The sequence below is a fragment of the Equus przewalskii genome, chromosome 2, assembly GCF_037783145.1.
Source record: "Equus przewalskii isolate Varuska chromosome 2, EquPr2, whole genome shotgun sequence".
Classification (NCBI taxonomy): Eukaryota; Metazoa; Chordata; class Mammalia; order Perissodactyla; family Equidae; genus Equus; species Equus przewalskii.
Window position 1 is genome coordinate 42,664,287 of NC_091832.1, and position 22,674 is coordinate 42,686,960.

The 22,674-nt window shown below is 44.0% G+C and overlaps 3 long non-coding RNA genes across 3 annotated transcripts; 1 reads left to right on the forward strand and 2 right to left on the reverse strand.

Moving 5' to 3' along the window:
* Nucleotides 1-656: 656 nt before the first annotated feature.
* Nucleotides 657-3,618, reverse strand: LOC139082003 (uncharacterized). Its single transcript, XR_011537598.1, has 2 exons — nt 1,213-3,618; nt 657-1,104 (listed from the first exon to the last, which is right to left on the reverse strand). It is a non-coding gene; the product is annotated as an uncharacterized lncRNA (long non-coding RNA).
* Nucleotides 3,619-8,934: 5,316 nt separating this feature from the next.
* Nucleotides 8,935-21,805, reverse strand: LOC139082005 (uncharacterized). Its single transcript, XR_011537600.1, has 3 exons — nt 21,684-21,805; nt 20,868-20,910; nt 8,935-10,375 (listed from the first exon to the last, which is right to left on the reverse strand). It is a non-coding gene; the product is annotated as an uncharacterized lncRNA (long non-coding RNA).
* On the forward strand, nt 9,390-16,490 carry LOC139082004 (uncharacterized). The gene is made up of 3 exons (XR_011537599.1): nt 9,390-9,518; nt 9,654-9,767; nt 12,164-16,490. It is a non-coding gene; the product is annotated as an uncharacterized lncRNA (long non-coding RNA).
* Nucleotides 21,806-22,674: the final 869 nt, after the last annotated feature.

Genomic DNA, 22,674 nt, shown 5'->3' on the forward strand with positions numbered 1-22,674 from the left:
TTCTATGATCCAGATTTATCGTCTGAGAAACTTCACTGCATCTCGGCCCCTGGGCTTGGAGGACCATGAAGGGAGAGGTCAGCAAACGTCCTTCTGCCACGGGTCAGGGTGGAGTAAGGAAGGCCATGTATAAGTCAGGGATACTTAAAATGGCTAAAACCCTCTCCGTGACAGTGTGCCCTGATTTTCACTCTGTTTTAAAATTTCTTTTATTGGGAAATTAATTGAAAACGTGAGGCTTAATTTAGCATCGTATCCTAAATTGGCCAGCATCATGTTGGCCCATGAGGTTTGTGCCACTAGAGCCTAGACGGTTATTATTCTCTAAAAGACTATGGAAATATGCTTAGAAAAGATATAAGAAAGTTCCAGATGGGTGACTGAAGTCTCCTCTTCCAGATTGTCCCGTAAGTCCAAAGTCACCCAGAAAAGAGAATACCCAGCCTGCTCCATGTCCTGGGTGCTGTAAAAATTCCCAGCAAGGGGTTAATCCTGCTGCATCCAGGAAAAACCTTTTCTGGGCTGAAACTGAGCTCTTTGACCCATCCAAACCCACGTGGGGAACGTGACCCACATGTAATGTCCGAGATCTTGTTCTCTACTCAAATCTATGACAGACAATTTTCCACTCATAAGAAAGAGACTCATATTCAAAATTCCCGAAAATTACTTTTACTTTTCCCTAAAGTGGGACATACAGTCTAAGAAACAGTATTATCACCTCATTAAATGTGTCAGTAAGTTTTAAAATTTGGGATAGAAAGTCAGTTAACACTTGGGGACATGCAATGTTTGCCTGGGAGGTGTCCCTATCGTGGCAAATATTTCCTACACTTCAGGCTGTTTTTATCTGTATCTTTGGAAAGGAGTTTGGATGAAATCGAGGAGACCAATGTTTCCCTCTGGCATCCTTCCAATTTGATGAATTATCCTTCATTGTGAGAGTGTTGGCGTTCTTTCCTTGTTCCACGCAGGGGCCAATATCCTAGAACAACTCACGTGGCCCCAGTGAGCAAAATTGTCCTTCGGGATAGAGCACAGCTGGGATTTCAGAAATCTTGTTATTTCAGGTTGTCAGGCTGGCCCAGGAAAAGGGCCAGACAGCTGTGGGGAAAGAGTATAAGGGAGAGATAGTCATCAGCAAGATTAACAAAAGGCTTTAAAGATTGTGTCATAACAACAGATGCTGAAAACGGTTACAAACACACATACTGTTATTCCTTCTGGCCCGAGCGATTTCCTAAGACGGTGAAATTAGCCACGAAGGAATTTCCTCCTTTACTCGGAATGGAGTTTTGGCTGAAGGTCCAAGATGTCTTGAAAGGAAGAGAGAAGACAGAGGCTTTGATTTCAGCCCCTAAGAGTCTTCTGGAATTTTACAGCAGGTGCAGCAACTGGGGGCAAATATGTGATGGAGAACAAGAAGCAACCCTCTTCTCTTCAAAGCTGTGGTTGGTGAGGTCCCAGGGCTTGCTTAGGTAGGAAGGATCTAGCCAATTCCAGGACCAAAACTTCTCCCTCTATTGACACATTCTGGAAAAATGACTAAACCTTTCTGTACCTCAGTTTTCCCAAGTGCAAAATCAGAAAAATTATTTTAACCCATTTTATAGAACGGTTGCAAGGAAAACACAACCATGGGTAACACTCGAGAGGGACTTTGCTTGTAGCTAATTGGCACATAAATGCTTCAGACTGTCAGGCCCTGGGGAAGCCTGCAGGCCAATCCTCCTGATTGGAATCTATTGTCAGGGCATTAGTAAACACGACCTTAGTGAAACAAAAGCATAAGGAGACCAGCACATGCACTGTGCATTGTGCCAGAACTTTCCATCGTGTGCTGCTGAACTGAGAGACCGAATACTTCTGTCCTCTCCCTCGGCCCACTAAGGAAAGTATTTTTATTTCATTGCATACATATTTTCCTCCTTCCCTTGGTCATGAATCAGAACACTTTAGAGCCAGAAGGAGTTTTAGGGCTATTCTCGTTGTTTCCCGTTTTACACACAGCAGGTCCTGGAACTAAGCGGCCCGAGTTTTCTGACTCAGGGCATTGTTCAAAGGAACCACCAAGCTCAACCCAGCCACAGCTGGGGCAACAGCCCTGCTCACTGTTCCCACTACAGGGCGAGCTAGTGTGTCAGAGCGTTCTTCCTCGGACCTCGTTGACATGCGTCTTTTTGTAGAAGGCTCGCAGTGGGCCAAATGCTGAAGGGCTGGGCTCAGGACCGGACTCTGGGTCTGTGGAGGGAAGAGGTGGGAAGTCAACCGTTGTCTACAGAGTCCTGCCATGTGCTCGGCGATGTGGTGGGTTATCACATTGTGATCTTCACCATAATCTTGGGAAACAGGCGGCGTATTCCCATCCACGGCCATGGGAAATGAGGGTTAGAAGTGTAAGCAACTTCTCCGGGGGTGAGAGATCCAGGCTTCCAGCCCAGATTCCGAAGCTTGCCTTCTTGCCACTCCCCCTCGGGTGTTATCAGAGAAACTGTGTCCTGGGCAGATGACCAAGGCAAGGACTTGGCCTCAGGGAAAAGTCTGGGATGGATTCCTGAAAATGGAGGATAGGCTTGAAGGAACAAGGCAAGAAGCCAATTCACAGGCCTGGGGTTCAGGGAGGACAGAGCTAACTGGATGCCAAGACCGGAGCTGTGGGCCCTGGAGCCCTGCACAGCACTTGCCCTCTGTCCTGAGCAAACACAGCCCCTGTTACTTTTGACTGATGGTGCCTTGACTCTGGAATCTGGCAGCCCTCCTGACTTTTAACCGAACGTTTTATGCTGAGTCAGCTGCCTTGTGAACTCCTTTTAGCCACAACAGCTGGTCACTGAATGGGGACATGGAACCCCCGGATACCTGATGGAGAGCTCCGCGTCACGGTACACAAAGGTTACAAGCAGAACCGTCAGCCTGCTGGCTTTTGATCCTGCCTCTGTCACCTACAGCAGTGTCAGCTTGGGCAGGTCACTGAGGCTCGGGGTGCCTCAGTTTCCTCATCTGTAAAGTGGAGGAAATAACGGATGATAACTGTACCCGCCCCGTAGGGCTGTTTGAAGATGACATGAGTTAGTCCACATAAAACTGCTTCCAACAGCGCCTGGCACATAGTAGGTGCTCAAAACTAGGTGGTTGTCTCTGATTCCTGCACACGCCCGTCACAGCACGGGGCAGCACTCCCCTAAAGGGACCTCATGGGGACCTTATCCAGGCTGGGGACACGCTGTCTTCTGAGCCAGGCCATTCCGTTTTTGGACTGCTCTGACTAAGAAAACGCTTCCTTGCTTTCAGCCAAATCCACCTCCGCGCCGCTCCCACTCATCCTTCCCAGCTCTGCCAGCAGGCAAATGTCAAAAAAATATTCTCGAAAGAGAGGACACAGAATGTAAATAATCATGATAGAATCGGGTTGAGGAATGACAGTCGTCCTCGCAGCTGCCATTGCCGCAGGGAGGCACAGCCCGGGGTGAAGTCAAAGACCTTCGAGTTAAATTCGAAAACCGGCAAAAGTTCTTAGTTTTTCTCTGCTGCCTTTAGGAATGCATCAAACAACTTCCTTCTCCATTCTCGTCAGACCATAGCATGCTGCCGGACGGCCACGAGACTGAGGGAAAAGTCGCTGCACGTGGGCAAAGGTGATGGTCACAAGGGCGGCAGAGCTGTGACCTCATTCCCTCGCTACGTGCGGGGCGCCCTGTAATCGCCGGGCGCCCAGGGAGTGTGCTGGGAGGCGGCGGCCCTGGCGGGCGGCCCTCCTGTTTACAGAGCCTCTCTGGCGTCAGGTATAAGATCATGACCCATGCAGCCCTTCCTGCCTCCACGGCGTGTACTGTGACATAAGACGACTGCACACATCTTTTTCTAGAAAGATTTGACAGCCTAGCTCGCCAACGACTCTTGTTAAAATGATTTGTAACAGAGATTTTGAGTGTTACAAGATGAAGAGTTCTGGAGATCTGTGGCACAGCAACGTGAATATATTTAACCCTACTGAATTGTACACTTAAAAACGATGAAGATGGGAAATCTCCTGTTAGGTGCTTTTCACCACAATTAAAAAAGATATATAAAAAAGAATGAAATGTATAGATGAAATAATATGACAAAGTTGCTTGAAAATGATACAAAAAGATGCAAACGTTCATCAAGCTGTAGAAGGATGATTTATGCGCTTTTCTCCAACATTAGACGTGATTAAAAAGTTTACGTACTGAAAATAATAGCAGAGGAGGAGGAGGTAAGGGGACTATAGTTGAACAAGATGATCCGTGAGTTTGCGCCCGCTGCCATTGGAGGGGTGCTAGTCTGTATTTGTGTGTGTTTGCAAATTTTCATAATAAAAATTAGATTGCATGAAACATTTACAATGTTAGAAAAAATGATTGGAACATTTCAAGAATAAATCACTTGGAACTCAGGACATGGGTGTGGACTCCTCTCAGTTGCTTCCGGCGGGCAGGGGGGAATTCGGTGCCCAGTACGTGATGCAAGAACTGCCACGTCGTGTTTCTAAATCGAAGGTAATGTGGCTCTGAAGGACGGCAGGGCAAGGTGGGCACAATGTCAGTCACTATCGGGGCACTTTTGTTCCTCTGAGTGTTCGTCCGAGAATCCAGAACAAAAAGAAGGGGCCCATCTTTGGTCCACGGCAGCCGGGGCCTCCTTTCCCCATCTCCTCTGGCTGAGCATCGCTGGAGTCTCGAAGGCCCTGGGGGTCCCATCTCTTGCGAGTTGTCCAAGGACTTGACCCCTACACCCCTCTCAAGGTCAAGTGCAGCCCCTGCCCCCGCCACTTCCCAACAGAGGAGCTGGGTACAGTGGGGCCCTCCCTGCACCCACAGGGCCCTCCTCGGCCCTGCACTTCCCGGGCCCAGAAGCTTTCTGCCAATTGCCCTCGGTCACCTCGGACGAGCCCTCCTCCCTCACCGTGGGACAATCCAGTTAATCTCCCTCCACGGGCCTAAAATAGAAAAGATTTTTAGCTCCCCCACTCCAGCGGAGGCCGTAAGAAGCTCACACCTCTCAAATCAACAAGGGGTTTTGGAAGGAAGGGGTCTGTCCTTCGCCCGTGCCTCCACCGGGGTGGGACCAAAACAGACACCCAAGGCGAGAGTCCGGGCTTCTCCTTAATCCTCACCAAGTCAAAGTGGCTAAAACCGTCAAACTCAGAAGCCCCCCTCATTACTCCATCTCTGGGTCCCCAGTGAACTCTCAAGATCACCCAAAGTGTGACTTCTGGGCAGGGTGGCTCCTAGGATCTGGTGAGATCCCGTGAAGTCAGGCCTGGGGTGGGGGTCGCCCCAGCGCCCCCTCCTGCTCCTCTGCCATCAGGTGAGAGGTTGGGGCTGGTGACTGGCAGGCAGGGGCCCGTCGGCCTGGGTTCTTAAAGCTCAGAAAGAAAAAATTGTGTTCGATAGACAGAGCTTACATGTCCTGACTTTAAAACTAATTGTTAACTAGTGCTAAAACTAAACGTTAACCAATGCTGAGGCCATCTCCTCGCTCCAGGTTGGTCCTTCACCCCTTGAAATCAAGCAACCGAAACAACTAGAGCACTGATGGCCTCCTGATGGACAGTCAGTACGGCCTTGTCCCCGGAGGCCCCCGCTGCCTGGCTCCAGGGACCACCCCCTCTGGAGCTGACCTCCCTCGGCCTCTGGAGCGCAGCAGCATCTGGTTCTTCTCCAGCTTCTCTGGCCACTCAGTCCAGTGCTCTCACTGGCTGCCTTTCTCCTCCCTCCTCCTGCACGTGGAGGTGTCCAAAGGTTCTGGCCTTGGACGCCACCCCCACCCCAGCCTTCCCTGCCCAGGTCATGACCGCTCCTAGCAGACCGAGGGCATGAACTCCCTCCCGCCTGTATCAGCAACGGGCCCTGACTCAGGGTGGGAGGCTGTCCTGGGCACCCGACCTTCTCTCCCTGGAGCCCTGGCCCCACCACCTCGCCGCCTGCCCCAGCACTTGGGACCCCTGCTCGGTCACCAAGCCCCTCCCTGGGCCCCCTCTCTCAGCTCCCGAGTTACAGAAAGCTCCTGGAGGACACAGGGCCCCACCGTCCCACCAGGTCCATCCTTCTGTACACCTCTCATGTTCTTCCTATCAAATCCCCCAGCCCCTAATATAGGAGTCCTTCTACTCGGTCCCTGAGACCTCTCTCCATCCTCTCAGAAAACCCCAAACAGGGCAGGGACGTTGAACCCACAGTGTGGACTCCCAGACTGGCGCTCGGGTTAATCTCAGGGAACTGTTGCTTCTCCACGGTCTCTACCTGCTTCCGCTTTCAGGGGAGGATGTTCCTCACTTCCCCTCCCTACAGGCTCTGAGTCCCTTCCCAGACCCTCTGCCGAATCGCAGCTCTCCCTTCTCTTGCCTGTGTGGCCTCATTTCTCCCAGCCTCAGACTTCTCATCTGCAGGGTGGGAATAACTCCACCAGCCCCAGACTGGGAGCCTGTTACCCAACGAGCACTCGTTTCAAGGAAGCCATGATGGTGCCGACGACCATGGTGTGCCTGCCCCTGGTAACGCACAGATCAATCCAGAACGTCTCCCCTTCCCTGAGGGCACACGTACTCGCAGCCCTGCCGCACATGTTCGTTCCGAGGCCTGCGCTCTGGAGTCTTTGTCCCCATGAAATCCAGTCACAGCGCTGCCCGGCTCTCGAGTTCCATTCATCCTCCCTTGTCGGTGCCCCGCTTCACCCAGCTGTGGAATCTGCAGAGGGAAGAGGCCCGATGGGTGGTCGGTCCAACTCTGAACGCCCTCTGGGTGCCCTTCAGTCTTTTTCCTGTGCCCTCCCACCACCGCCGACATCACCAGATGTTGCTTCCTCAGCCTAAACTCCCTCACCCTACAAATATTTTATGAGTACCTACTATGTGCCCGGTGCATTGCTAGACAAGGTGGTGCAGTCACGATGAAGATGAAGGTGGAGGAGGAGGAGGGCAGGAGGACGGCTCTCGTTTACTGAGTGCTCACGTGCCAGGCAACGGCCTGTGTGCTTCACGTATTCGGACTCGTTTAATTCTCGTATCAGATCTGTCTACTCCTCGGAAAACCCCAGTGACACGGGGGCGCTCCTCATCCTTGTTTCACAGATGTACAAACGGGCTAGGCTGCCTGAGGTCACGCAGCCAGCGGAGAGGCCACCTGATCCCGGGGTCCCAGGCTGCCAGCCCCTGTGGGGACCACACAGACCGTGTCCCTGGAGGTCTTCTCTGTTGGAGAAGGGGAAGATTAACAAGGATGTGGACCCAGAGACAACGCGATGAAGTCAGAGAACAGAGGGCTGTGGGGAGGCTCAGTCAGGGAGGTGGCCGTAGACCAAGCTGGGAGAGAAGTGGTCCCAGTTTCGTAAGGTGTGGATGGAACAGCAGTGGGTGGAGAGCGGCCAGGACTCAAGCTCTCTGCCGTCCTGGGTCGGGGCCTCACTCAGGAGGAAAGCCACAAGGGACAACGTTGGGACAGCTGATGAGGTTCGGATACGGAGTATGGATTGGATCGTGGCTCCTGTTCGTTTTAAGATTCCTGACTTTGATCATTGTGTTGTGGTCATGCATGAGAAGGTCTTAGTTGTTAGAAAATACACAGTGAAGTATATAGGGGCACAGTGCCTCTTGCTTACTCTCAAATGGTTCAGAAAAAATATTCGTGTGTGTGTGCGTGTGTGTGTGTATGGAGAGAGCTAGAAAGAGGGAGAGAGAGAATGATACAGCTAATGAGGCAAAGTGTCGACAAGTGCCTCTGGGTAAAGGGTATATGGAGCTCCTTGTACTGTTCTTGCAACTTTTCAGTAAAATCACAAGATCTTATAGAAACCAAACAATACTCATCAAACACTCTAGAGTGACTGACTGTGAGAGGGAGGGGAATGCAAGAGGGGCCAGGGGAAAGAATAAAAAATAGGGAGCACAAAAGAAAGAATGATGGGGGGACAGAGGAAGACAGAGAGAGGGAAGGAGAGAAGGAGGGAGAAAGAGGGAGAGAGAGAAAGGGAGAAAAAAGGGAGGCAGGGGAGGGGGGAAGGAGCAAGTCTGTCCCTCGTGCTCTCTGGTTCCTGAGCACGCTCACCCCTTCTCCTGACTTCAACTTTTCACTTCCAGGTCATGACTCCTAAATTCTTATCTCCAGCTTGGTCAAGCACGCCAATCCTGTATTTAGAATTGCTTGGCACAGGACGCTCTTCGATACCCCACCGTTACTATGATTCAGGACCCAAATCTACCTTCCACCTCCTTCCCAGCTGACCCTATTTTCCCCAGGGCCCTCGCCGTTCCTCCAGGGGCCAGCGCCTCCCTAGCCTTCTTCCCCATGTCCCTGTTGTTGCCATGTCTTCCTTCCCTTGACCTGTCCCTCTCTTCTCCTTCTCTAGTTCAAGCTCTCAGAACTTTGCCCCAGGATGACTACAGTGGCCTCCCACCTGGGCTCCTTTCCCCAGTCTGTGCGCCTTCAATTCAGCGACCATTTGTGGCCAGCCCAAACTTCCTGCAACACTGCCACTCTCCTTTAACTCAAGAACATACTGCACGCCAGCTCACCACTCTCTCGTGTCTGATTTTCTTCCCAAGTGTTTGTCTCAGCTTCCAGCTGTATCACATGTCCTTGGAAGCAGCACTAAACAGATCTCGTGGCTGGATGCATAGCCAGGGAGGGTGATAGACTCCTGATCAGTTAAGGGGGTTTTCCTTATTTCTGATTCAGTTATCCCTAAAGAAATCCTCATGCTCACCTTACATATTTGGAGCAAGAATAGCTGAGAATAAAAGGAAAGCCCAGGGCCTCAGGGCTGTTAGGGTCCCTCTTCGGGTGTGCCCGGAGGTCAGAGGGGATTCTTCTGATGACCACGAGGCTCTGCCCACACCCGCGCCAGAGGAGCTAAGGCCACGGTGGCGGCTTTGTGTTTTCATGTTTCCCACAAAAAGGAGTTAAAAGTATGACATTGCTTTTAGAACATACATTTATTTCTGCAAACATTCCAAAGCTCAACCCACATGAAACATACTCCCTAATCATTGGCCGCTTCCTAGTTTTCTCTTTTCCCAGCCCAAGACATATGGTTTTGATATCATAGCAAACAGCAATTGATTCTAATTCTAGTTAATTCAAAAACAACTCTAATAGCCTAGTCACTGTTCAAACAAGGAAAGGCTGGGTGCATTCGCCTCCTTATGTCACCATCTGAGTATGGTCATCAGAGCTAAACGTCTCACAGCCCCCCAGCCCCATATATGTAATTTCTTCTTTTTTGATATTTCATCATCTCAGCTCATAAAAGAGAGAACGATGTAATGCCTAATAAATGCCAAAGAACCTTTTCGAGAAGTGACACCAAACATGGGCAGAATGCCTAAGCTAAGTTTGCTCAGGCAAATATTCAGATATCTGTCGTCATCCACCTTGTCATCTGAGATGCTGGTTCATCAGCAGGTTTTGGAGAGGTTTTGATCTATCTGATTCCAAAGCACTGTGGTTTGAGCCCACCCATGATGCACATGCTAGAGTCTCTGTACCACTGGGGAACAGGTACCAAAACACATATATCCTCCCAGAGCCACAATAATATCATCAAGGACCGCTTACTGTGGGTGGAGGTTTTTTTCACTACAATGTAAACTTCCTGTTGTGATTTTAACCAATTTCTTCTTGTCCGGTTCTCAGGGGAGATGGTAAAGAGTTCATCACAGTTCTCTGAACATGCTTCAGCCCTTCTACATGAACATAGCATCGCTGATCCTTGTTCTACGGACCACCTGCTATGAACTGTTTGTCCAGGTGCGATGCATTTTTCTTGTTAATTCCCAAGTTCTTCTCTGTTCTCTTTTAAGACTAGGACATATACTGGCTATTCACGGATCCAGAGGAAAGAAAAGTGTCTTGGCCGTAGAAGGGTGTTCAAACTCTGACTTAGGCTCCTCAGACGCTACATACAAAACAGCTGGCTTAGTGAGCCTCCTGCTGTCTCCCTGCACAGACCCGACAATCTCAGAGGAGGAAGAAATCTCAGAAATTCTTGAGTCCATCCTTCTCCCATGTGAGCTTCCATGGAAGCCAAAATCAGCTACAGTTATGGTCTTTAAGACACAGGTGAGAGGTACGTCCAGAATTATCCACATATTTGACTCCCTCCTCCTGCTCCTGGTTTTCTGCTGAAACAACCCAACAAATGTGACTGGACAATTCTGGCCACTCTAAAACCCTCACTTAGCCCCAGAAAGCCCTGGGACGGAAGCTGTTTGAGAAAGGCCACTGCAGGGAGTCAGGCAGAGGCTGAGCAGGGGGCATCCGCCAGGCTGTGGGAAGCAGGGTGATTTCCCGGGTGGCTTCAGGTCGCTGGAGAGGTGGCTTCCATCCTCGCATCCCCTCCCTCTCCCATCGTCTCCCTGGACCGCAAAGAAAAATTAAGATGCAGCATTAAAATAAATTTAAAATACTCCCTCCTCCCACTTCTGACTGGGTCTAAATAGATGACCAGTGACCAACACTAGTGGCTTTCAAAGTTTGCTAGCGATTCCGTTCAATCGACGGCCTCAGCCATGCCTTTGTAAATAAATTCTGCTGAAATTACCCAGTTTGACTGAGCCACCAGTCTCCTGCAGAGAACTGGACTAACGCAGAGCTCATTTCTTCCCCAAACTGACCTACAAATGCAACACAAGTCAATTCAAAATCCCATTAGGGCTTTTCTTGCCTTGGTTTGTTCTTAAAAATTGACTAAATGATTATAAAATTTATTTGGGACAAACGTATGAAGAATAGCCAAAACTTTTTTTTTTTTTTGAAAAGTAGTGTTGAAGGGGAATTTGCCCTGAAAGTTCTAAACCCATTATTAGGCTATAGTAACTAAAATAACAAGTAATGGAGAATAGTAAGTTCAGAAACAGACCCAAGTGAATGTGGGAATTGAGTATATGACAAAAGATACCATGTTGAAATATCTTAAAAAGATTATTTAAGGGGCCAGCCCCGTGGCCAAGTGGTTAAGTTCATGTGCTCTGCTTCGGTGGCCCAGGGCTTCACCGGTTCAGATCCTGGGCGCAGACATGGCACTGCTCACAAGGCCATGCTGAGGTGGCGTCCCACATGGCACAACCAAAAAGACCTACAACTAGAATCTACAACTATGTTCTGGGGGGCTTTGGGGAGAAGAGGGGGGGGAGAAAGATTGGCAACAGATATTAGCTCAGGTGCCAATGTTAAAAAAAAAAGATTATTTAAAAAATTGGGACAACTGACTCCTGATTCAGAAAAAAGAGAAAGAAAAAAGCTAGATCCCTACCTCATATCTTTTACCAAACTAAATTCTAAGTGGATTAAAGAGTTAATGTTTTAAAAATATAGGAAAGTGTTTGATGAAAGCATAAGTAAATATTGTCACAATGCAGGAATGAGGAAGAACTTTCTACGCCACGGCAAGAAACCATAATTTTTAAAATCCTGAGATTTGAAGACATAAGTATTTATACTTCTGAATGCAAAAATACTATAATCAAAGTTGAAAGACTGAAGATGAACATGTTTCCTGCAAACGTAAAAAAATCACAGGTTAAATTATATAAAGATGTGTTACAAATCAATACAAAAAGTTGAATTCTCCAATGGAAAAATAGACAAAGACAGTGATTAGACAGTTTTTTAAAGGTGGTTGATATGCTACAAAAAAAGAAGTTTCATCACCTTAGTAATCAAAGATATTTGAATTAAAATGAGATTTTTTTAGACTATTGTATTTCAAAAATTTTAATAGAGGAACCACTGTGGATAAGCATATGAGGGGCTACATTGGTGGGCTCTTTCTGGAAAGATAGTTGCCAATATCTATCAAAGATCTTAGAAAGGTCAGCATTTTTATATACTGGAGAAATAAAGCCACAAATGCACAAAGACACACAAAAAAGTATAAGATTGGCCACTGTGGGGCCATATAGAATAGCGAAAACTGAAAGCGAGTGCTATGTCCAACGAGAGGGGTTAATTACACAATTGCCAGACTGTCTTTCAATGGAGTACCACACAGGCACTTAAATTTGCTATATTTGTTGACTTGGAGTGATAGCTATATACAATGTGACACAAAAAAGTAGTAAACAAAACAATGCCTGTTAAATAACGTCATTTCTTTTTCTCTTCCTCCCCCTCCTCCTATTTATATACTACTTCCCACCCGCTAGGACGGCTATGACCAAAAATACTGAGGGTTGGTGGGGATGTGAAGAGATTGGAATCCACCTCCCTTGCTGCTGGGAACCTAAACTGGTGCAGTTGTTTTGGAAAACAGTCTGGCAATTCCTCGAAGATTAAATATGGTGTCGCCATGAGACCCAACGATTCCATTACTAGGTGTGTACCCAGAGAAATGAAAGTGTATGTCCACACAAAAACATGTACACCATTTCACAGAAGCATCACTCGTAACCGGCAAAAAGTGGAAACAACACCAACGTCCATCGACTGAAGCATGGACAGAGGAAATGTGGCCCATCCGTACAATGGAATGTCATTTACCATAAACAGGAGTGAAGTACTGATGGATGCTACAACCCGGATGAATTTTGAAACATTATATTAAGTGAAAGAAGCCAGACATAAAAGACCTCGTGTTCGCTAATTCAATTTATACGAAATGTCCAGAGCAGGCAAATTCATAGAAACAACAAGCAGATTAGCGGTGCCTAGGGTTGGGGTGGGAATGGTTTGGAGGTAAATATGGGGTGATTGCGAATGGGTATGAGGTTTCTTTTTGGGATGATAAAAATGTTCTAAAATTGATTGTGGTGATAGTTGCACAACTCTATGAATATACTAAAATCCATTGAATTTAAACGGGTGGATTAAATGACATGTGAATTACACCTTAAGGAAATTGTTTAAATAATCTATTTATGTGTAGAGAGGCACAGAAAAAACTTTGCAAAGTATTTTTTATTGCATTCATAATAGTTTATAACATTGTGAAATTTCAGTTGTACCTTATTATTTGTCAGTCACCATGTAAGTGCACCCCTTCACCCCTTGTGCCCATCCCCCAACTCCTTTCCCCTTGGTAACCACTAAACTGTTCTCTTTGTCCGTGTGTTTGTTTAACTCCCACATATGTGTGCAATCATATGGTGTTTGTCTTTCTCTGTCTGGCTTATGTCACTTAACATAATACCCTCAAGGTCCATGCATGTTATTGCAAATGGGACAATTTTGTCATTTTTTATGGCTGAGTAGTATTCCGTTGTGTATATATACCACATCTCCTTTATCCAATCATCAGTCGATGGGCACTCGGGTTGTTTCCATGTCTTGGCTATTGTGAATAATGCTGCATAAGCCTCTTTGAATTGTTGATTTCAAGTTCTTTGGATAAATACCAGTAGTGGGATAGCTGGGTCATATGGTATTTCTCTTCCTAATTTTTTGAGGAATCTCCATACTGTTTTCCATAGTGGCTGGAGCAGTTTGCATTCCCACCAGCAGTGTATGAGGGTTCCCTTTTCTCCATCCTCTCCAACATTTGTTATTTTTTGTCTTGGTGATTATAGCCATTCTAACGGGTGTAAGGTGGTATCTTAGTGTAGTTTGATTTGCATTTCCCTGATGATTAGTGATGCTGAACATCTTCTCAGGTGCCTATTGGCCATCTGTATATCTTCTTTAGAAAAATGTCTGTTTTGCACATTTTTTGATCAGGTTGTTTATTTTTTTGCTGTTCAGTTGTGTGAATTCTTTATAAATTATGGAGATTAACCCCTTGTCGGATATAGGATTTGCAAATATTTTCTCCTAGTTGGTGGGTTGTCTTTTCGTTTTGATCCTAGTTTCCTTTGCCTTCCAGAAGCTCTTTAGTCTGATGAAGTCCCACTTGTTTATTTTTTCTTTTGTTTCCCTTGCCCAAGTAGACATGGTATTTGAAAAGATCTAAGACCGAAGTCAGAGAGTGTACTGCCTGTATTTTCTTGTAGCAGTTTTATGGTTTCAGGTCCTACATTCAAGTCTTTGATCTATTTTGAGTTTGTTTTTGTGGATGACAAAAAATATTGGTCTACTTTCATTCTTTTGCATGTGGCTGCCCAGTTTTCCCAACACCATTTGTTGAAGAGACTTTCCTTTCTCCATTGTATGTTCTTGGCTCCTTTGTCGAAGATTAGCTGTCCGTAGATGTGTGGTTTTATTTCTGGGCTTTCAATTTTGTTCCATTGATCTGTGTGCCTGTTTTTGTACCAGTACCATGCTGTTTTGATTACTATAGCTTTGTGGTATATTTTGAAGTCAGGGTTTATGATGCCTCCAGCTTTGGTCTTGTTTCTCAGGACTCCTTGGGCTATTCAGGGTCTTTTGTTGGCTCATATGAACTTTAGGATTCTTTGTTCTATTTCTGTGAAGAATGTCATTGGGATTCTGATTGGGATTGCGTTGAATGTGTAGATTGCTTTAGGTAGCATGGACATTTTAACTATGTTTAGTCTTCCAATCCATGTTCATGGAATATGTGGAAAGTATTTTTAATCAGAATGTTAATAGTGGTTTTCTTTAACTGTGGGGTTATCTTCAATTTCCATTTGTGTACCTTCCAGTATCTTTTGAAGTATGTAAAGATTGTGCATTTATACAATCAGAGAAACAAGACAAATCTCTTAACTGTTCAGGACTGTTTTTAAAACCCTTAGGTCTAGGACTTTTACAAGTGGGGCCCCACTCCATCGCATCAGACAGATTAAAATGCCCTGGAGCCCCACGTTAACTGTACTTCTTTCCATGAAAATATTTGAAACAACTCATAATTTTGCCTTTGAAACTATTAGGCTACAAAAAACATTTATAATTGGCTTTGACTTTCTCAGCAGTCATCATGCAAACTTGGGAATTTGTGCAAGGAAGAAAATATGTAAACTACAGACAGTTTTCCAATGTGATAAGATTTTTATGAATTTGACATAATGTTACCTTTCATAGACATTTAAACATTGTTTATTTTTTTCAGGGTTTTGGTTTCTGTATTTAGTAGCCGATACAATTTTTGAGGCCCTCAATACTTTGGTGGGCCTGAGACAAGCTCAGAGGCCCTGAGCCCCAGGCCTGTGGGGTGCCAACATCCAGGGCAGGAGCCCTCCCCATTGGGGTGATGTCCACCTGTCTGTGCCCAGTGCCTAACACAGGGATGGGAAAATAATCTGAACTCACCAAGTATCTTTGGATTGATAGATTTATGGAGGCTTCAAATCTTTCAATCCTCCTTAAGAAGTGTGATTTTATTTGAAAGTCTTTCCTCTATTTCAGAGGAAAGTATTTCCTTTATTCTCCATAGACAAGGAGAACATATGTTTGCATTCTTCCATTAAAAACCCTACATGTTCTTGAAAAAGTAATCAAGATGCCTCTTATCAACTGTTTTATTGATGAAACAATCCCGGCTCACTTAACTAGTCCCTAAAAAAACCTAGTTTTGGGGCCAGCCCCATGGTGGAGTGGTTAAGTTCGCACGCTCTGCTTCAGCAGCCCAGGGTTTCGCTGGTTTGGACCCTGGGCGCAGACATGGCTCCACTCATCAGGCTATGCTGAGGCTGCATCCCACATGCCACAACTAGAAGGACCCACAACTAAAATATACAACTAGGTACTGGGGTGATTTGGGGAGAAAAAGCAAAAAAAAAAACCCTTAGTTTTATGATCAGTTATACACCCTGTCCAGTGTCTATGTGTCATTGCCAACTCTTACTGGGTATAACATTTCATAAATGTTTGACTGATACAAAACACAGGGGAGGATTTATTCTCCCAAATCATACTGCTGTTTTCATTTTATTTTAAAAGCCAACTGTTACTCAGCTTGTGGTCATCCCTGATCCCATGCTCTTTATCTTTCTACCTTGGATCTCGTTAAGTTTTTCCCCATCCCATATTTAAATGATTACTCTTTCTTCTATAACTACTGTCTTGGAATTACGTACTGAGTTTTATAATTTTTAAATAAATTAAATTCCATTTTGTTTTACAGAATTTTAGCTACTGGAGTTTCAATGAATGCACAGTTTGGCCAAATGTTGGATGTCCAACCATTAAACCCAATATTTGACTTAAGATATATGTTTCCCATAAAATAAACTTCCAGGATATAATAGAATATCTGAATATTTTTTCTCCTGAGGAACATTAGCCCTGAGCTAACATCTGTGCCAATCTCCCTCTATTTAACATGTGGGTCACCTTCACAGCATGGCTGACAAGTGGTGTAGGTCCATGCCCCAGATCCAAACCTGTGAACCTGGGCCTCCAAAGAGGAGCACACCGAACTTAACCACTAGGCCACAGGGCCGGCCCCTGACATTTTATTTTAAATATTCAAGCATTAGAACTTCTTACATTTGATAGTCATATTTTAAAGGTTTAATACAGTATGGAAAAATCTCTCATCACTGTCAACTATATCGCTCCTACAGGCACAGTTACAATATTAAATACGTGTTCATTTTCAATTGATGACAGAAGAATAAAATAGTTTAATGTTTCTCACTTTTTGCTAATACATTCTTCATTTATTCAAACTTTTTATATTCTGTGCTATGTCTGGATAGAAGGTAATTCATAATTAATATATTATACATGAGTTCAGAGACTTTCTCTTCGTGAGACTTTGATGTTCTGCTTGTAATTCATCCTACAAGCCATGAAGATTTCCCAAATGCAACTTTTCTCAACAGATTCGTCACCTAAACGGATTCAGCTATAAATTTATTATAGTCTTTAAATATTTTGTTTCATGTCATAAATGCAAGTCACTAAGCAATTCAACAATTAAGATATAATCGAATCTCTCTTACGCTGCCTTACACAATTATTTACATTTTTATAAACCTTTTTTGGCACTCTGCTCTTCTTAAAGTTGTCTAGCTAATACACTCTCACTATTCATACTAAGAATCGACCTATCTCCCTATTTGTTTACCTTTTTGAATGTTCTTAATAATTGTCTTTACACATAAAATTAACATTGCTCACAATCAATTAGTGCAGCATTTTTTTCTTGCAATAAAAATTATGCATGTTTTCTTCAGCTGACTGAAGGATTTGGGGGCAAAGAGCACATAGAAGATATTTTCTCCAAGCGGCATCTAAAATACTTACCTATATCGTGAGAGAAAATCTACCGATATTAACACAACATCCCAATTATAATCCTGACATGGAGCTGACTAGTGACAATCACACAGCAGGTCGGGGACGCCGGGAATGGTGTGGAGGTGGGCATTTGGCTCCCCTTCCAAAGCCAAAGCGAAAAACCAGATTTGGGCCAAATGCTAGGGCCAAAGCTAAATTTTGTGCAACTCTCTATCAGTCACAGGGCATGGACTGTGGGGCCAGATGACCCGGGTTTGAATCCTGGTTCTGCCACTTGCTGGCTGTGTGACCTTGGCTGAGTCACTCTCTGTGCCTCGGTCTCCCCATCCGTAAGGTAAGATGGGGGTGATAAGGTACCGCCTCACTGGGCTGTGGTGCAGGCTTGACGAGAGATTTGCCAAGCGCTTAAAAGCGTGCCCATCTGATGGTGAGGATAGTGTGTAAGTGTTCACTGTTGCAGTTTTTAGCATTGTTATTACTATTAATTCCATGCCAAGGAAACTTAACTAGTGATTTATTGCTTTTAATGGACTCTAGTTTAAGACAACGAAAAGGAGAGAAATCAGACAACAAGAAACAAGCTATTGGGGCACACAGATCTTCTGTATTGTTTAGAAAATTTCAAAAGAACATCAGTGATAAAGTTAATCATAATTCCATATCATGCTTTATCCTATATAAGGGTCTTTTAATTATCTGAGTAAATGGTAAAAACTTTTAATTATAGAAATTGTCAAACATACACAGAGGTGGAGAGACTAGTTTAAGGAACCATATGCGCCCATCACAACCTTCCACAACGGGCGACATCCCCTTCTGGTTTAACCGAGCGCATTCAACCTGAACCCCTGAATCCCTAGGTGACAGTCAGGGCAGCCTGGAGCCAGCTATCCCACAAAATCACACTTTCTAAGGTGTGGCAGCTTTTAACTTATCTGAGCGATGGGAGGAGGCAGGAGGAATTTAGCTCTAGTATAAACATTTATGCTAAAGAATCATTTTTCACATTTTTTATTCAAATTATATTCCAACTCTTGACAATAAAAGAGGCACAAATCACTTCGGCTGCCTTTGGTCTTAGCAGCCCTCACCAGTGCCAAATACTCTTGCTGCCAACAGATCAAATAAAAGCTCAAGAACCTCTGATGTCGACAGACTAAATGCAGACTCATAATGGTGGCCTTGTCTTGTTGCACCAATGCATTCATTTACCAAGATACCCACATCCTCAGGTCCAGAGAACTAGACCCAGCAGTGCCCTTCAGGCTTTGTCATATTGTGGCCATCACAGAAAATGCAATGCTTTAGGCACGCTGTGATAAACAGTTGGGGATGCTCATGGCCAAGTGCCCAGGATCAATAGGTCTGCCATGCGTTTCAAGCCTGGATGCCCTGCACATTGTTTGGGAAGCTCCGGACTGCAGCAAGTGCTTTAAATATACCGACTCATGTAATCCTTAATAAAGAAGGCACTACCATCCTCTATTCATGGTTGAGGAAACTGAGGCACAGAGAGGTGAAGCACCTTACCCAAGATCACACAGCCAGAAAGTGGCAGTCATCACTGGCATCAGCTTCTGTGCACCATCAGCCTCTCTAGGAAACCTTTTCTGATTATCCCATGTTTCCAACTTAGCGACACCGTGACATGTGTGAAAAACTCCAATTCATGGCCTCGGTTTCCATACACATTTTCACACTTCTATCTCATCTTTCCTTTTGAGATGCCATGCTAGATTCTAAACTGCTGGAGAGCATGCACAGAACAAAATGCTGGGCACAGAGTGATGCTCACGTACCTCTGGCCATATGGTTAGCCACAAAGGAACTAGTCAACTCTTTAACATCTATAGACACTCAAAATATTTGATGATGATAAAAATGAGGGAAAAGGAGAAAGGCAAGCTCTGTGGCAGATTACTAACACACTGTTTTGTCAGCATCTGATGGGTCAAAAGAGTCCAGAAAAGAGAATACTTCTACGTTCTTCATCTATAAAGATGCAGACGTTGAATATTTTAGCTTTCTCGTGCTTTTCTGCTCTTACACATTGAGAATTTCTTATTCTTTCTGGCGTCATTTCAGATCTGTGTTTTGATCTCTGTGAATTCCTGAGAATGCCACCATATCACCTAAATCACACTCCATCCGCCCTAAAACAAATCTGCAAAGAAAAAGCTTCAGCAAGCTCAGTAAGGACCTGAAACCGATGCCAGTGTAGACTGATATCACGCTAACACAGAATAGGCTGCTGATACAAATAGGCCATTGTTTTGCAAAGTTCTTGTTCCCCAGAATAGCACAATTCTTTCTTTGGGTTAAGATGAATCACTTAAGTCAGGAAACAAAGTGATTTTAATAAGTAATAACCACCATGACGCATCTTATGTACACATCTTATTTACACAACGTTCGCATCATCAAGGCCACGGCCTCAGAAAGAAGGAAGAGAAGGAAAAGCATGAATGTTCACTGAGCACCTACGATCTGCCAGGCAATTCCGCTCACATGGTAAAAAGCGTGGGGAGACAGGTGGGATTGTTCTTGATTTCCAGTAAAGAAACAGACTCAGAGAGATTAAGAAACACACCCCAAGTCACACAGCTTGAAAGTAATAGAGAAAAGATTAGGAGCCACTTCTGAGCAGCACAAAAGCCCACATTTTCTCCTCAACACTCTGCTGTCTTTTTTCCCTGAGAAAAGCTTTGAGAAATTATGTGGATTCATTAATTTCCCAAAGATTTGGTTTCAACCCTACACCTAATTAGAAAATAACATTTTCTCAAGATGCAACACTTAATAGAAGCACTACTGAGGAAGAGCCAGAGACAATCAACACGCCCGGATTGTCAGGCCGCTTGCTTTGATCACTGGCAGAGAGATGTGACCGTGGTACTCACATTTTCCAATGCCCCTCATTAAGATGGGAGAAACTTAGATATCACAATATTCATAATCCTCCCAAATATAAACGGGTTAAACTCATGGGTTAAAAGGCAGACATTATTGTCCTAGGAGAAATTCTGTTTGGGAGACATGGAAAAGTTGAGCATAAAAAGATACACCAGAAAAATATTAACCAAAGAAGAACTGGCATAACTACATTGATAGCACAAAAAAAATAAACTCTAAGACAGAAAACATCACTATACAATAATAAAATTTTCAATCTACCAGGAAGACATAAGAATTCTAAGTGTATATGAACACAGTAATTTTTTTTACTAATTTTTACTAATTTTTTTATTAGTAAGAAAATCTCACATCCTATAAATCAGAAATTGATAGATGTTCAGGGAGAAATGGACAAACCCACCAACATTTCTCTCTCAATTATTAGTAAGTTGAGCAGCAAGAAATAATCAATAAATATATTTGGATAATTTAATTAACAACTTTGATCTAATGGAATATGTAAAACCCTGAATACAAACAGAGAATGTCCATTTTTCTTAAGCACAGATGAAACGGTTATAAAAATTAATCAGATATGAGGTCATAAAGCGTATCTTGACAAATTTCAAAATATAAATATCACATTCATCACATTCTTTGAACACAATGTAATTGAGTGGAAGTCAACAACAAAAAGATAAGATGTTTTCATACATTGGAATTTTAAAAACAGATTTCTAAATAATTCATGGCTCAAAAAAATTATAATGAAAACTTAGAAATACTTGGAACAAGAATATTTTTAAAAACACATAGAATTTGTGTTTTATAGTGAAAGCTGCACTCAGAGGGAAATGCATAGCTCTAAATACTTACATTTGCGAAGAATAAAGGCTGAAAATTAATGAACTAACTCCACCTAAACAAGTTAGGGGAAAAAAACACAACATAAATCCAAAGAAAGAAAAGAGAGAAGATAATAAAAAGAGTAGGCATCAATGACCAAAGGGGAAAATGCCGTACAATAGAAAGAATCAACAAAGCCAAATGCTGGTCCTTTGAAAAGACCAATAAAATAGACCAATCTCTGGTGATATTGAACAAGAGAAAATAAAAGACAAATATTTAACCATAAACCCAGAAGAAGCTATTTAACTACAAATATAGTGCAATTAAAAAGATAAGATACTACAATAAACAGTTTATGCTGATATAATTGGCAATTAGATGAAACAGACAAATTTCTAGAAAAATATAATTTATTAATGCTGACTTAAGAAGAAATAGAAAGCTTAAATAGTCCTACAATTATTTTAAAAATTGAAACAATATTCAAAGTCCTACCGGAAAACACCAGGCTCAGCTAGTTTTACAGGTAAATTCCTCAAAATTTTCGCAGGATCGATTATTCCAATCTAAGAAAAATTCTTCTAGCACACAGAAAGGAGAACACTCTCCAACTCATTTATGAGCTCAGTATAATCTTAATTAAAAAAAATCAAGGTCAGTAAGAGAAAGGAAAATCATAAGTCAATCTTATTCATAAAAATAAGTGTAAAATTCTCTTAATAATTAGCAAAATGGATCCAGTTATGTTTTTAAAAGATAATATCATATTATTTCAAGAACGCAAGGTTGGATTGACATCAGAAAACCTACGAATGTCATCACATAGAGAAGAATTAATGTTACCCAAAGAGAGATCTGGCCTTTGTTCCAGCTCCTGGAAGATATCCTCTAAACTCTTGAAATTTCCTGAGTAACAGGAGTGTCTTTGTTATTCCGTGGGCCCCTTGGGCCAGACCTGAGAGATTACGTTAATAAGATGACTCAGAGTGGGGGCTGGCCAACTATGTGGTTAGAGTTGAAGCTCTGGGCCACTTGAAATCAACCCGACCTGGCAGGGGAGCTGTTGCTGGACACTGAAGTCTACCACGTGGGCAATAATTCAATCAATCACGCCTACATAATGAAGCCTCAATCAAAATTCTGGACACTGAAGCTTAGGTGAGCCTCTGGGGTTGGGAACACTCTGCATATTGCCGCACACTGATGCTGGGAGGGCAGTGCATCTCTGAAGACACTGAAGCTTTGAGCCTGAAACCGTCTCTTTTCCAGCTTCTGCCCTATGTATCTCTTCCCTTGCTGGTTCTGGTTTGTGTCTTTTTGCGATAATAAAACTGTAATAGTCAGTAGAGCACTTTCCTGAGTTCCGTGAGTCATTCTAGTGGCCCTGAGGGGGTCTAGACTCCTGAATTTATAGCCAGCTGGTCTGAGCCAGGGTGGCCCTGGGGACCCCTGAATTTGTGACTGGTGTCACAAGTCCTGGGCAGACTTGGCGGTCTGGAGGACTGTGCCCTTCACCTTGAGTTCGGCCAACTCCGCGCAGTCATTCACCACAATGACAGATTGAATGAGAAAGAACATTTGATAATCTCGATGGGTACAGAAAAAGCATTGATAAAATGTCCTACTCATTTCAATAAAAAAGAAAAACCTTTAGTAACTAGGATCAGAATAAAACTTACTCAACCTGATAAAGAGACTATAAACAAACGAATAGTGTACATATTAAATTGTTCAATGTATTCCCTTCAAGATCTGGAGTAAGACAAGGATGCCACTATCACTGCTTTCCCCCCAAATTTACTGGCATCCTAGAAAATGCAATAGCAAGAAAAAT